We start from the raw sequence: 14,235 nt of genomic DNA on the forward strand, positions 1-14,235 counted from the left end.
CTCTCCCATACCACGCCACTGTCAAGACACGTGCACGTCAAGTCGGAGGACACAGTCCAAGCCATGAAAAGTACCCTTCAGGATTGCAATAAGAAGGAAAGCCAAAGGTTATATAACACCCTCCCTCCAGGCACTGCTCCAGCACATGGGTTACTCTTGTCATCCTCTTTAGGATCCTTGAAAGTAAGTATGATTATCCTCCTGCATCCTTCACGGGCGGGAAGATGAGAGGGGAAGTGACTTGATCAATGCCATTCAGCCTGGTCTTGAAGTTCGGCCTTTTAAACCCACCCACTCCTCTGCCCCGTCTCTGGCACCCTGTGGATGAGATGAGACTGATTCGGTACCAGGGAGAAGCTTCAATCCAGTGTGATGGGAAAGTAGGGTAGGCCGATGCTGCTCTGGCTGGGGCACCAGAATTAGGTTTTTACTTTATTCAATTTAAAGGTAAACAAATACCACTAAATGTCAGAGGCAGTACTAATTTTGGGGGGAATATAAAATTTTTAAAAAATAAAAATAAAAAAAAAAAGACTCAGGCCCTATTCTGATAAAGCTTGGTCTAGAGCAGAATATTAATAAATAAACAAATAATAGCAGTACCAAGTGTTAAGAGGAATTGCAAACATATGCAAAATTATGGAAATCACACGGGAAAGCTGAACTGGACATTTTAGAGTGTCTCTATGCATGCGCATCTTCCACCCCCCTAACTGGATTAGGAATACCTTGAGATGGTCTTCCATTTCTCTTGTATTCATCCTAAAAGGCTTTTACAAGGCTTCCTGCACACAGGACACTCAGGAAACATGCTTATCGGGGCTGCCTGCTCAACCCGGGGTACAAAACAAGATGACAGATGACAGAGCCTGTGTTGTCCCTCAAGACCATGCTCTCCCAGCTGTCGACACCCTCAGAAAGACAGCTGATGCCTACGGGTGTGCAGCACCAGAACACATCTGTCCTGGAGTCTCAGGTCCCCAGCAGAGCCCTCGGGAAAACCCATCTGGTCTGAGAAGTGCAGGCTACGCTTTGGGGCCCATGGGATGCCAAGTGGATGATCTGTAGACACAGCCTGGGGATTGTGGTGCTCTTCCCCTCACTTCTTTTTTTAATTTTTATTTAATTTTATTTTACTTTTTGGCCGTACCATGCGGCATGCTGGACCCAGTTCCCAGGAGTCAAACCCATGCCCCCCAAATCGAAAGTTTGCGGAGTACCAACCGCTGGACCACGAGGCAGACTCCACCCTTGATTCTTTCTCCTGCTTTGCTTTTCCTTTCTGACTAGGTTGTAAGTGGACTGGAAGTTTCTACAATATCCATGTTTTCTTTCAGCTTTCATCAGCATTTGGAGCTTCAACCACACAGAGTATGAGACAAATCCAGTCGCTATGAGGAAAAAGACGTCTGAGCTGCTAGTTCTGGGGATTCATAGCAACCCCCATGAACTCTGCATCCAGGATCTCTCCTCGTCTCCATCCACTTTGCATGGCCCAGCCCTCGTGCTTGTAACAGCAGAGCGAGGATGCTGCCAGGGCTACAGCACTGTTTGGCACCCACATTCCCCCAGTTTCAGAGCCTTTCCTAGACCAGGTAATGTCTGTCTCTAGCGAGAAGACCCAGTTTTCTGCCCTCTACACCTATCACTCTCCTTCTCAGAAGCCGTTGAACCCCAAGCCCAGTCAATAGCTAAAGAGTTTCACATCAAAAAAATAAAATACTTCACCCAAGTACAACACAAGCCATGCACCCCATCAATGCAGAGACCTGACATCTATCATTGGGAGAAACCAGGTTCCTCCCTTCAGGTCAGTGCTGTTGTCCCTTTCATTCAGGTCTGGCATTGCTTCCCTTCCTATTTATATAACAGGTCCACTGGGCAGGGGCTGTGTCTGATTTTGTGCTGTCTGCACTGCCTGGCACATTATAGACTACTTAACAATATGTTTATAGAGGACTAATGATATGACTGTGGTGCTGGAGAAGACTCTTTGAGAATCCCTTGGACTGCAAGGAGATCAAATCAGTCAATCCTAAAGGAAATCAACCCTGACTATTCATTGGAAGGACTGATGCTAAAGCTGAAAATCCAATAACTTTGGCCACTTGATGCGAAGAGCCTACTCATTGGAAAAGACCCTGATGCAGGGAAAGATTGAGGGCAGGAGCAGAAAGGGGCAACAGAGGATGAGATGGTTGGATGGCATCACCAACTCAATGGTCATGAGTTTGAGCAAGCTCCAGGAGATAGTGAAGGACAGGGAGGCCTGGCATGCTGCAGTCCAGGGCATCACAAAGAGTTGGACACAACTTGTGACTAAACACAACAACAACAATTGATATGACAGATCATAACAATCACAATTCAGTGCCTCTAAACTCTGGGCAGCCTGGGGCACCAGCCACGCACACATGATCCCCTGTACCCTCTGTAGAGGTCTAAATATAAGGGCTGTGTATTCGAGCTGCACCTGCAAACCTGCAGAGACTGCAGGGTAATTATCTTCTGTCTTCAGGGGAAGCAGGACATGAGCCCATTCTCTCTGCCTGCAACAAGAGTGTGTAAGAGCTGGATAGAGATTAGAAAAGATTGAGGAAAGAGAAACAGTATCAAGACCATAGTTGATTCAGAGACGGCAAAGACCACAGCTAGGGCTGACCCAGTGGCAAAAAACCTGTTCAAGCAAAGATAAGAAAAATAATTTGCTGGGCACATTAATTTAGGTTGCAGGAGCTGAACTCTCCCTGGGTTGTCCACCAGATAAATGCTGTCAGGATATGCTGTGAGCTGTGCCAATGAGATGTAATAATTGAATTTGTTTTCATTTAATTTGGAGGGCCTTTAATTAAAAGCCAGGCTTGTGTGTGCCTAGAGATAAAGCCAGGCCCATGGACACTGGGGGTGATTTGGGTGCTGGATGCAATAATGAATCATGAATTTAGAGGTCAGGAGACGGTCACTATCTTTGTGGAATCAGCAGAGTGTTGTCCAACTAGAATAGATGCAGGAGTGGTGTCTTAAGGGAAACATGCACTTAAGGGATTTCTTGAAAACTTCACCAAGATTACAGAGTGGCATAGAGGTTCATTTGCAGAATCCATTGGAGAAATAAATACATCTGTGATCACCTGATGGGGAACACCCTGGAGAAGCCACAGTTCCTCAAAACTTTTACTCAGTGTCTAATTGATGTGAAATCCACACTGAGGTTTGTCCGGCTGACCTTTGCTCATCTTCTGACTGCTAAGCAATCTATCCTCCCCTTTAGGTCTCAGATTCAACCTATCCACCTGACTGCTTCAAGAAAATACAAACCAAGTTAGAAAGATGATTCTAAAATTGAGAATAAGCCACAGAATGCATTCTGGGACATACAATTTATATTTCTACATGCTGATTTTTTGGAATACAACTTCTATTAACACTCAGAAAAATCAGCATCTAGAATTAGTATCAGAAGACAGAATTTGAATGAATGCTCAATATTAATCCAAGGAATTAGGATTAGAGGCTTAGCTAGAGTCATCAGTCTTCAGATACAGTTGTATTTCAGGACAGAAGGCAATCAGGTGAGGATTTTATGCTTACAGGTGAATTTGCTGCCCTGAAAAGTGACATTCCATTAGAGGCACATTTTTTGCTAAAGAGAACTGTATATGGGGACGTCCCCCAGCCCACGGGTAAGCTGGTGGAAGGAAGCTGTCCCATCCTGGGCACAGGGGACAGGGGCCGGGGCCATAGCATCATCACCCTAGAAAATGCAGGCAGTGGGTGCCCCACTGCAAACAACGGGCTGCCTTCTAACACAGGGGAACAGGTGTGTGCCCGGGCGTGCTCTGGGAGTCTGCTGCTGGCAGCTCCTCCGGCTCTCGGTTATAACTGCTCCTTAGAGAAAGGCAGTTTCACAGGTTGGAGGCTTTCTTCACAGACGGGTAGAGAGGACTAGATCAGACGTTGTCCAACAGCATTACCTGGGGCACTTTTTAAAATCTGTGAACTAACACTCTCTTGAGACCTCCTGGATCAGGATCTCGGGGACCTAAGACTCCTGGGAATGCACTCTCAGCCAAGAACCTGGATGAGATAAACCCCTGGTCCCTCCCACATATAAGCCATGTTATTCGGGAACTGTCTCTAGATACTGCATCCTGCGTGTGCCCAGCGGTCTGCTGTCCCAAGAAATAACCAGAATCAGAAGACTGAAAACTTCAGTACAATCATCTCTCCGGAGGCTAAACAGCCTCAGGTCCATCTCCGCCAACCACAATCCATCCTCTGTTGCTGTCTCGGTGCTGACCAGATTCGGCAACCAGGACCCCTGTGTGGCCCCAGAATGCCTGGCAGAGAGAGACAGCCATTTGCATATCCCTGAGCAAAGAACAGGCAGTCCTGAAGATAACTCTGTGTTGCTGTAAAAGGAAGTGGTCTATGGGGTCGCAGAGAGGCAGACACAACTGTGTGTGTGCACACGTGCACACACACACACCCCCAGTGAAAGCAGGGATCTCTTTCCAGAAGAACAGATTAATACATCCTGACATCCACTTCACAGGTGAGGAGACCAAGACAGAGAAACACAATTCCTCGCAGCTTTGGGTGCTGTGATTCCAGACTTGAATGCTAACCCGCATCACAGAGGGTCACCCCCAACTCTCATCCCATTGCTGGTTCGTGGCCAAGCAGGAGGCTTAGAAAATTGGAGAGAGAAACCAATGTGATGACTGGAGAGAATTTTAAAAATCTTCGGGGTAAGGTGCTAAGAGGTTGGAATTTTCAGCGAAAACATTTACTCCATAATGGAAAACTAAAAGCACCTAGTTTCCCAGTGAGAATAAGGAGTTTAAACATCAACATTTTCTGTGACATTAAGTATCACAATCACGACCACCATGGAGCTCCCATTCGGGGACAGACACTCGGTGCCCTATGCGTATTGTGCCCTTCGGCTTCTCTGTCAGTCACAAAGATACCATCATCCCTAATTTGAAGCTGGTGAGACTGAGACCTGGAGAGTCGTCCAAGGCCCTGTAGGTCTGAATGTCTCCTCAGCCTCCTCAAGGAATCTCGTTTCTGCAGTTAACGTCTTAGCCAAGAAACAGCCAAGTGACCGCTAGTCAGTGTACACACAGACAGGAAAAATAGAACGGAGCCTGTCCTTGTGGGTCCTGCAGTCCAGGGTGGGGGGAGACAAAGAGAAAACTCGGTACCACCTGATGTCATCTGGAAAAAAGTCCTGTGTGCTGCGGGAACACAGAGGAGGACAGACATCCGCCTACAGACACGGCCCAGGTACCAGGCCAAGGAAAGCTGCCCTGGACGGTGCAGGAGGAGACAGGACAAAGCAGAGCACAGAGCCTGGAACAGCCTGGGTGGTGGGGACACAGGAGAGTGATGGGAGCTGAGGCAGGAGCCCCCAGTAACTCCACAGCTCAGAGTGTTTCCAGTTACATCCTGGGCACCCAGCACACAGCCTGCAACACTGGCTCCCAGAGATATGCGGCCACATCAGGACCTGAGTTCTACCCAGGCTCGGCCTCACGAGTGTCCAGAATTCTCCTAAGAGTCTAGGATCCCCTCCACAAGGTCCTGGGAAGGATATTTTTCAGGCAAGAAGGCTTGTGCTCTGATGTGAGTCTGTGGCTGGCGGGAGGGCCCTGTGTGCCCTGCATCTTTTTCTCTGGGTTATAATTGTTCTCTCGAGGAGGGCTCCAGAGTATGCTTTGCTTTCTCTTTCTCTCTGGGTCTATTTCGGGAACTAGTTTAGAACTTTCAGGGTTTTGGTTGCCTTTTTTTTTTCCCTGAGCCAAAGCACATGTTAAGAAAAAAATGCCACTCTTATCAGTTCTTTTGATGTTGCTGGGAGACAGAGCAAATCATACCAAGTCTCCAAGTGGGCTTTAAGGAAGGAACATACATTAAATAAATGCCTAAAACAGAAAATCTCACTTGGAGATGTGTTGTACATTCGGATTCTCCTTCTCCTGCAAGGGAAGATCTCTCTTGAGCCTATAATAAGTAACTTAAGAGTTGTGCTTAACTCCTAGAAACTACAGGACTACCCATCCCGAGGGTCTAGACTGAGCGGCACCCACTAGGCACAGTCCCCAGAAGTCATCCAAGTACTTCTCACCCTTTCCCCAAGCACTCTTACATTCTCATTTTCCTCGGTGTAAGACAAGCAACACCCAGAAAAGAGCCGTTCTGCAATACTAGCTGGGATTCACTTTCCCTGTACTTTTTCTTACCTGTATTCCAGGACGGACACCAAGCTTAACTAAGGGGAGGTTGGTGACTTGAGCCAGATGATCCAAGGACAAACGCTTGCCCTTCCTTTTTAGGGGCCTAGGCTCATGAAATGCCAAGGTGAGAGAGAGGAGTTGCCTTGGAAAAGAGGGGATGGGGGCAGCAGAGTGGGTGGGAGCTGCCCCAGCTAAAAGAGTCGGATGGATGGCTCTGAATTCGTCATGAAGTCAGACCCAGGTCTAGGAGGAGCCCCTGACAGGGCCCCGTGGACCCGGTTGGGTATCAGAGCGGCCGTGAGGGAGGCCAGACAGACTTCGTTTGCCAGAGCTCAGCCTGGAAGCAGCAGGACCATGGGACTCCAAAGGCCATGGAGGATTCTGTGATGGGGTCTCAGTGGTACCGAGTGGAAACATACACGACCATGGCCGTGCGACTCTGCCTGGGACCCCAGGGACTGGAGCTGGACGGTGGAGGATGGGTTGAGAAAGACCTCAACTGACTTTCCCATCAACTCAGGGAGACAAAGGCTCAAACTTGGATTTAGTGTGATTTGATCTTTTAAAGCATTTGTTGTGGTTTAGTCACTGAGTCGTGTCCGACTCTTTGTGACCCCATGGACTATAGCCTGCCAGGCTCCTCGGTCCTTGGGATTTCCCAGGCAAGAGTACTGCAGTGGGTCGCCATTCCCTTCTCCAGGGGACCTTCCCGACCCGGGGATCAAACCCGGGTCTCCTGCATTGCAGGCAGTCTCTTGCATTCTTTACCAACTGAGCCACCAGGGAAGCGTATGTGATACTTATTTCACATCTGAGCTTTTGGAACGAGAGTCATATCCACTCCTTAGCACTGACCATTTTTTTTAAAGGAATTGTTGAAAAGAAGTTTGATGAAAGAAACACAAAATCTCTGAGACTTCCTCTGAAAGCATCCTCAGTCGTGCCAGCACAGTCCCAGGACACAGCCCCTCAGACAACGGGTCCAGGACAAAGAGGAAGGTCGTGGTCAGGACAGAAGGCAGCTCAGCAGACCCAGAATGCTGGCTCCCACTTTTGGGGAAAAGTCTCCTTACCCTGGTCTTACGCTGCTCCTGTGCCCCAGGCCTGTCGCCCATTGGTCTCAGGAGCAACCTGATGGTGTGCTCAACAACTCAGAAGTTGTCTCATGCACTTCTCACACCCAACCTGAGAGGCAGGGTGAGAACGTTTTCATCTCAGCTTTCCAAGGCGGAAGTGTGGGGCTCCGCCCTTGGAGCCCAGGGTACAGCTCAACAATTCCCAGACGTGTCTATGCTTCTACAAAGGGATGACCTCCACCTTTACTGTAACCTCCTGCATTGCCTCTTAGTGGACATCACCACTCACCTGGGATTCCATCCAAGCAGCTACCTAGTGACCAGTCCCCCAGATCTATCCTTTCACCACTGACTCACTCGTGCCCCAGGAGGATACACGTGGCACATTCAGATGGGCTAATCAGAGGTGACTGTAATAGAGATGCCATCTGCAAAACGAAGGGCAGGCTGTAAGGAAACCCCGATGCGTCATACGTGCCCCCTTGAATGTCACCATCACTCCAGACACGGTCCCCACCCCCAGCCCTGAGACAGGAACACTTACTGGAAAGTGACCTGGGAAAAAGGAACAATTGGAAAGGCCCTTTGGAGGGCAGCTGTGACGCCAGGGTTGGCCCAGAAGAATCAGAAGAATCGCCACCCAGACCTGATGCTCACTCTCCTCCCCACTGCTCATTATTAGCTGCTGACTGGAGGGTGGCAGTGTGAAGACGCAGCTCCTGCAGGTCAGCACTCAGCTCGTTACCTGGTGACAGCTTACCTCTATCTTCAACACTGAGATGTCGGTTCATTGCATCATGGGACCCTACTGTTTTTCAGGTTTTATATTTGAGAATAATTTCCTACAAATAAGAAATTGCTGGAACTTCCCTGGCAGTCCAGTGGTTGAGAATCTGCCTTCCAATGCAGGGGACCAGGTCAAGGACTAGGTTCCCACAAGAGTCAGGACAATTGAGCCTGAGAGCTGCGTCTAAGTCCCAACAAAGCCAAATAAAGAGGTAAGTATAAAAAATAAAAATACCCTCCAATGTTCATCGCAGCACTGTTTATAATAGCCAGGACATGGAAGCAACCTAGATGTCCATCTGTAGACGAATGGATAAGAAAGCTGTGGTACATATACACAATGGAGTATTATTCAGCCATTAAAAAGAATACTTTTGAATCAGTTCTAATGAGGTGGATGAAACTGGAGCCTATTATACAGAATGAAGTAAGCCAGAAAGAAAAATACCAATGCAGTACACTAATGCATATGTATGGAATTTAAAAAGATGGTAATGATAACCCTGTATATGAGACAGCAAAAGAGACACAGATGTATAGAACAGTCTTTTGGACTCTGTGGGAGAGGGCGAGGGTGGGATGAATTGGGAGAATGGCATTGAAACATGTGTATTATCATATGTGAAGTGAATTGCCAGTCCAGGTTCAATGCATGATACAGGATGCTCGGGGCTGGTGCACTGGGATGACCCAGAGGGATGGGATGGGGAGGGAGATGGGAGGGGGGTTCAAGATGGGGAACACATGTACACCGGGGGTGGATTCATGTCAATGTATGGCAAAACCAATACAATATTGTAAAGTAATTAGCCTCCAATTAAAGTAAAAAAAAAAAATAGCAATTGTCTCATTACCAGCAGCCCAGCCTATAAGACAAAGAGAATATAGCAGTTACACCTCCATCCACCCTTCACACACATTTCCCAGCAGAGTTCGCTGCTAGCGTCTCACGGTTGTTTCAGCCTTGATCTTGCAAAGGAAGTGAGGTAGACGAATTTGGGGCCAAGTAGCCTGGCAGGTGGATGGAGAGTCTGAGTAGCTTTTTATTGAGTGACTACTGTACACAAGACACAACACTGTAAAAGCAGTCAATGTGACTTGCTTTGTTGTTGTTCTGTCGCTCAGCCACGTCCAACTCTTTGCAACCCCATGGACTATAGCACGCCAGGCTTCCCTGTCCTTCACTACCTCCCAAAGTTTGTTCAAACTCATGTCCGTTGAGTCGATAATGCCATCCAACCATCTCATCCTCTGTCGTCCCCACTGCAGGCAGATTCTACCATCTGAGCCACCAGGGAAGCTGGCCTTGCTTTGAGGAGTGCCCAAAGGCTGTCTTTGGTCAAAACTATCTTCCCTTAATGTTAAATCCCCTTCATTTATCCTGGAGAATAAGCTGTCTTTCAGAAGATGTGTTATTCCCTGAGATCAGGCATGACCAAGAACTGCCACCAGGTCGAGCAGAGACAGTGACCTCCATCTGGGCAGCGGCCAAGGAGAAAGGAAAAGGGTGGCAAGTTTTAGGAGGGCATGGGCTGGGCAGCGCGGTGGGGAAATACTGAGGGTGGATTGGAGTGGGGACGATGTGGGGACTCTGAGGAAGACTGGACACCATGCCACAGGGTCGCAAGAGGAAGGTAAGAGCAGGGACGAGGGTTTACTGAAGCCCCAGTTCAGTGGTTCCAAGGCAGACCTGAGGCCAGGCTCCAGGAAAGAGCAAAGTAACCATCCCTCCACACCTGATCACCACACATTCTGTGTCTGCAAGAAACTGAAGGTCCCTCCTGGGCCCCCACCAGGCCTTCTGCCTCCTCCCACTCAAGCCTGGAGACGTGGCCAGGATGAGAGCTGACTTTCTCCTGCTAGGACTGTGCTTAATTAAACATTTTAATTAAAACCCACAAGAGTGATGGCACCTGTCAGGGTGTGAAAGGAAAGCTAATACAGGTCCTTTCATCCGGCCCTGTGGGCGGCCCAAGGACTTGCTGCCAAGGGAAGCGGGTCTTGAGAAGGGCAGCTTCAGTCATGGCCATGCAGCCTCTAAGCCGAGGATGAGTGGACAGGGAGGGCCCCTCCTTCTCCTTCTGCCCAGGCACACACGTGTCGGCTTGGAAGCACGAGAGCCACAAGACAGCAGGAACAGGACAGTCTGCACCTATTCTCTTCTGTGTGTCTCTCCTGCTGCAGTTTCTAACCCGGAACTGACTCCCCACAAAGCAGTGGACACAGGCCCTGGAGGAAGCATCTGAACCATTGAGACCAGAGATCTAGTCTGCAAAAGCCTGCATTGCTTACACTGGGACCGCACAGCCTAACATTTTGATCCCAAAATATCCTTGGCCAGCACAACCTTCTGAGGGATTTATCAAAATCATATTGATGGCTTTTTTGAATTTAGCCCCAGGTTCTCAGAAATGTTACACCACCGTCCTGTGGTTTAGAAGGAATGGGTGGGGGACGGGAGGCAGACAAATAGGGGGAAACCCCACGGTCACTACATCACATTCAGACATTCTTCCATCCACATGTCAAACTGAGACCCCACGGGGTGTTGTCAGTTGTAGACACGTATCTGGGTCCTCAAGCTTGGTAGTGACTGAAATAAACCAAAGACCAATGCCCTAAAATAAAGCCTGCTTCATACACAGTCTCCGACAAACTAATCCGGCCCTGTGCATGTAGAGTCCCATCTAACCCCACAGACTTTCACACGAAGCCAATTTCCCGGGTTTACAGGACTCCCCAGGAACCTCGGCTAACAGCCTGGATTCACTGAGCATCAGGGTTCCCTGCTTTTGGCTGCCTCATCAGCATAGTGATTTGAACAGACTGTGTCATTTAAAAGTACTTCCTTTACTCCCCCAGGATTCTCTGTGCCTTCTACCCCTTGCTGGCAGTGACCTCCTGACCTTGGAGATGTTGTGACTCCAGAGATGCAGGCATAGATAGAGAACCAGGGAGACGTCAGGTGTCGGTGGTGATCAGAGGCAAGGAGACAACTTGGTACCAGCACAGGGCATCTGCCCAATCAAACCTCCCTCAATAATCTCAGCAAGACAACAAGAATTTACATCTTCTAAGGACAGAAGGAGACAAGAATGTGCGAGTTACTCAGAGCCGTGCTTCCCCAACTTTAACATCCATATGACTAACTGGACGTGTAATTCAAATGCCCACTTTCATTCTCTAGATTTAGGATGCTATCCAAAGGTTTCACATTTCGAATCACCCTTCAAGGGGCAGAAATTTGGAGAGAAATCCAGATGCAGGTACCAAAAGCCAAAACAGTGTAGCCAGCAATGAGGGTCGACCAGGGGCAAGAGACGAGCTGAGGCAGGCAGGACAACAGCTGCTCCAAAGGTCAGGCCCTGGTCCCTTGAATGTGTGAGTGTGTGACCTTATACGGCAGAAGAGATCAGTTAGCTAAGGATCCTGAGAGGGGGGATTCTCTCTGACTCTTCAGGTGGGTACAATGCAATTACACAAATCCTTAATATCAGAGAATCATTCCTGGTTGATCACAGGGCTGGCGTAGGAGAAATACCCGATGGCCCTTAGCTGCTCTGAATGAGTGATGAAGGTGTTTCCTTTCTCAAGTGTCTAGGGAAGAGCACCGCCTGTATCTTCATTGTAGCCATTGACACCTACCAGACTCCTACCTGCAGAAATAAATCTGTGTTATTTTAAGCCACTGAATTTGGGGTAATAACCACCCACCTGATCATTATGCAACTATGAGAAAGCTTTCCTTGAGCTCCAAGATAAAATAAAAACTCATCTCCCACTCCCAGTCTCTTTCTGTAACTGATGGAACATACACAGAAGCTGGACAGTCTCTACAACCCCGCTATGAACACAGTGCTCCTCCACCACCCCTTACCGTTTTCTCACGGCTTCAACTTCTCAACGGGGAGGAAAGCTTCTTTACACCCACCCTAGCTTCATCACCCACCCGACCCCTCCAGACTGTCCTGTTCAGACCTCACCTTCTCTAACGCCTTTCACGTGAGTCAGGCGCCCGACAGACTCTTTAATGCTGTTGTTCTAGAGTCTCTCTACTGGCATCGTCTTCTTGACCTTGAGCTCCTTGAGAACCAGGTTCTTCTTCTCCCCCGCATCTTCAGTTCCTAAAACAGCTTTCCAGCAGTTTTCTTTTTATTGGTGAATAGTTAATACACATGCTGTGTTAGTTTCAAGTACACAGCAAAGTGATTTATTCTTATACATACACATACATGTATTCTTTTTCAGATTCTCTTCCATTATAGGTTATTACAAGATACGGAATATATTTTCCTATGCTCTACAGTAGGTCTGGGACATGTAGTTCAAATGCCCACTTTCATTCTCTAGATTTGTGCATCTACTAATCCCAAAGTCCTAGTTTAACCCCCCACTTCCCCTTTGGTAACTATAAGTTTGTTCTCTATGTATGTGAGTGTTTTGCAGATAAGTTCATTTGTGCCCCATTTTAGACTCCACACATGATGATATCATAAGGCGTTTGTCTTTGTGTGAGTGACTTCACTCAGTATGACAATCTCTAGGTCCATGTTGCTGCATTATTTCATTTTTTTCTATTATAGAGCAATATTCCACTGTACATTTATACCACATCTTCTTTGTCCATTCCTCTGTTGATGGACGCAGGTTGCTTCCATGTCCTGGCTATTACAAATAGTCCTGCAGTGAACATTGGGGCCTATGTATTTTAATTGAATGATCACCCACTCTTCCATGTGACTAAAATTTCAAACTGAGTTCTGTCTCCCAAGACACATCAAGGTAAACTCTCAAACCCACCCTTGGGAATTCACTTCACATGTGTCCACCGCACCAGCAAGCAGGCGACCTGGGGCGGACTGGCTGAGGCAGGGGGAGGGCAAGAGAGCAGGGCATACACCAAGGAACCACAGACTCCGCCAGCAGTGACTTCACAGCCTGCTTCTCTGCTGCCAGCAGCGGGGGTGGTGCAGGGGGCGTGGAGGAAGGGCACAGAGGAACCACAGCAGGAAGAAATACATCAACCAAAAATGTTGATTAGCTATTCCATTAGAGCGCATATAAAATATTAAAGGTATATGTGAAGGCACAATCAGTGTCCGGTGAGATGAATTAAGTTTTGCTGGCGAGCAAGGCTTCTCCCAGGTGTAGTCTCAGCTAGAAAAATATGTGTGAAGCCCGAACTGCATGTCAAGTGTGTGTGTAGTTCACGTTTGTGTCTGTAGACATACTTTAAAAGGACCCCATCCATCAGGGATGTATGGGGGAGACAGACTCCCAGACTAGACCTGTAGGGACGCTGACACAAGAGGGGCTGATGGGGCCATGAGACAAGCCTGCAGACACTGAAAGCAGCAGAAGCGAGGCGTGTGGGGGGCGAGGAGGAGAAGGCTGGAGGGTATCAAGAAGTACCCAGACCTCCGCAGGGACAATGCCTGTCTGTGCGGGCCTCCACCTCTCACCAGGTCTGCTGCAGCCTACACCCTAAATACCACCCCTAAATCCTACATATTAAAAAGCAGAGACATTACCTTGTCAACAAAGGTCTGTCTAGTCAAGGCTATGGTTTTTCCAGTGGTCATGTATGGATGTGAGAGTTGGACTGTGAAGAAAGCTGATCGCCCAAGAATTGATGCTTTTGAACTGTGGTGCTGGAGAAGACTCTTGAGAGTCCCTTGGACTGCAAGGAGACCCAACCAGTCCATTCTAAAGGAGATCAGTCCTGGGTGTTCATTGGAAGGACTGATGCTAAAGCTGAAACTCCAATACTTTGGTCACCTCGTGCGACGAGTTGGCTCACTAGAAAAGACCCTGATGCTGGGAGGGATTGGGGGCAGGAGGAGAAGGCGGCAACAGAGGATGAGATGGTTGGATGGCATCACCGACTCGATGGACATGAGTTTGAGTGAACTCCAGGAGTTGGTGATGGACAGGGAGGCCTGGCGTGCTGTGATTCATGGGGTCGCAAAGAGTCAGACACGACTGAGTGAGTGAACTGACTGAAACCCCACATTCTTCTTTCTAATACCTATGCTCTTAAAGTTACTTATGTCTGTCATCTCCGCACAATTTAAACATTGCATGAGGTAGCCTTCATGTATCTCTTCCAAGTCTGTGCTCAGTGATATCAA

General features: G+C 48.2%; 1 protein-coding gene across 1 annotated transcript in view; it reads right to left on the minus strand.

The window, feature by feature from the left end:
* Positions 1 to 14,235, minus strand: part of OPCML (opioid binding protein/cell adhesion molecule like) — a 1,038,307-nt gene that overhangs the window by 926,744 nt on the left and 97,328 nt on the right. The window lies entirely within an intron of this gene.

The sequence above is a fragment of the Moschus berezovskii genome, chromosome 25 (assembly GCF_049115385.1).
Source record: "Moschus berezovskii isolate FMDL1 chromosome 25, NW_MosBer_1.0, whole genome shotgun sequence".
In the NCBI taxonomy this organism is placed as follows: Eukaryota; Metazoa; Chordata; class Mammalia; order Artiodactyla; family Moschidae; genus Moschus; species Moschus berezovskii.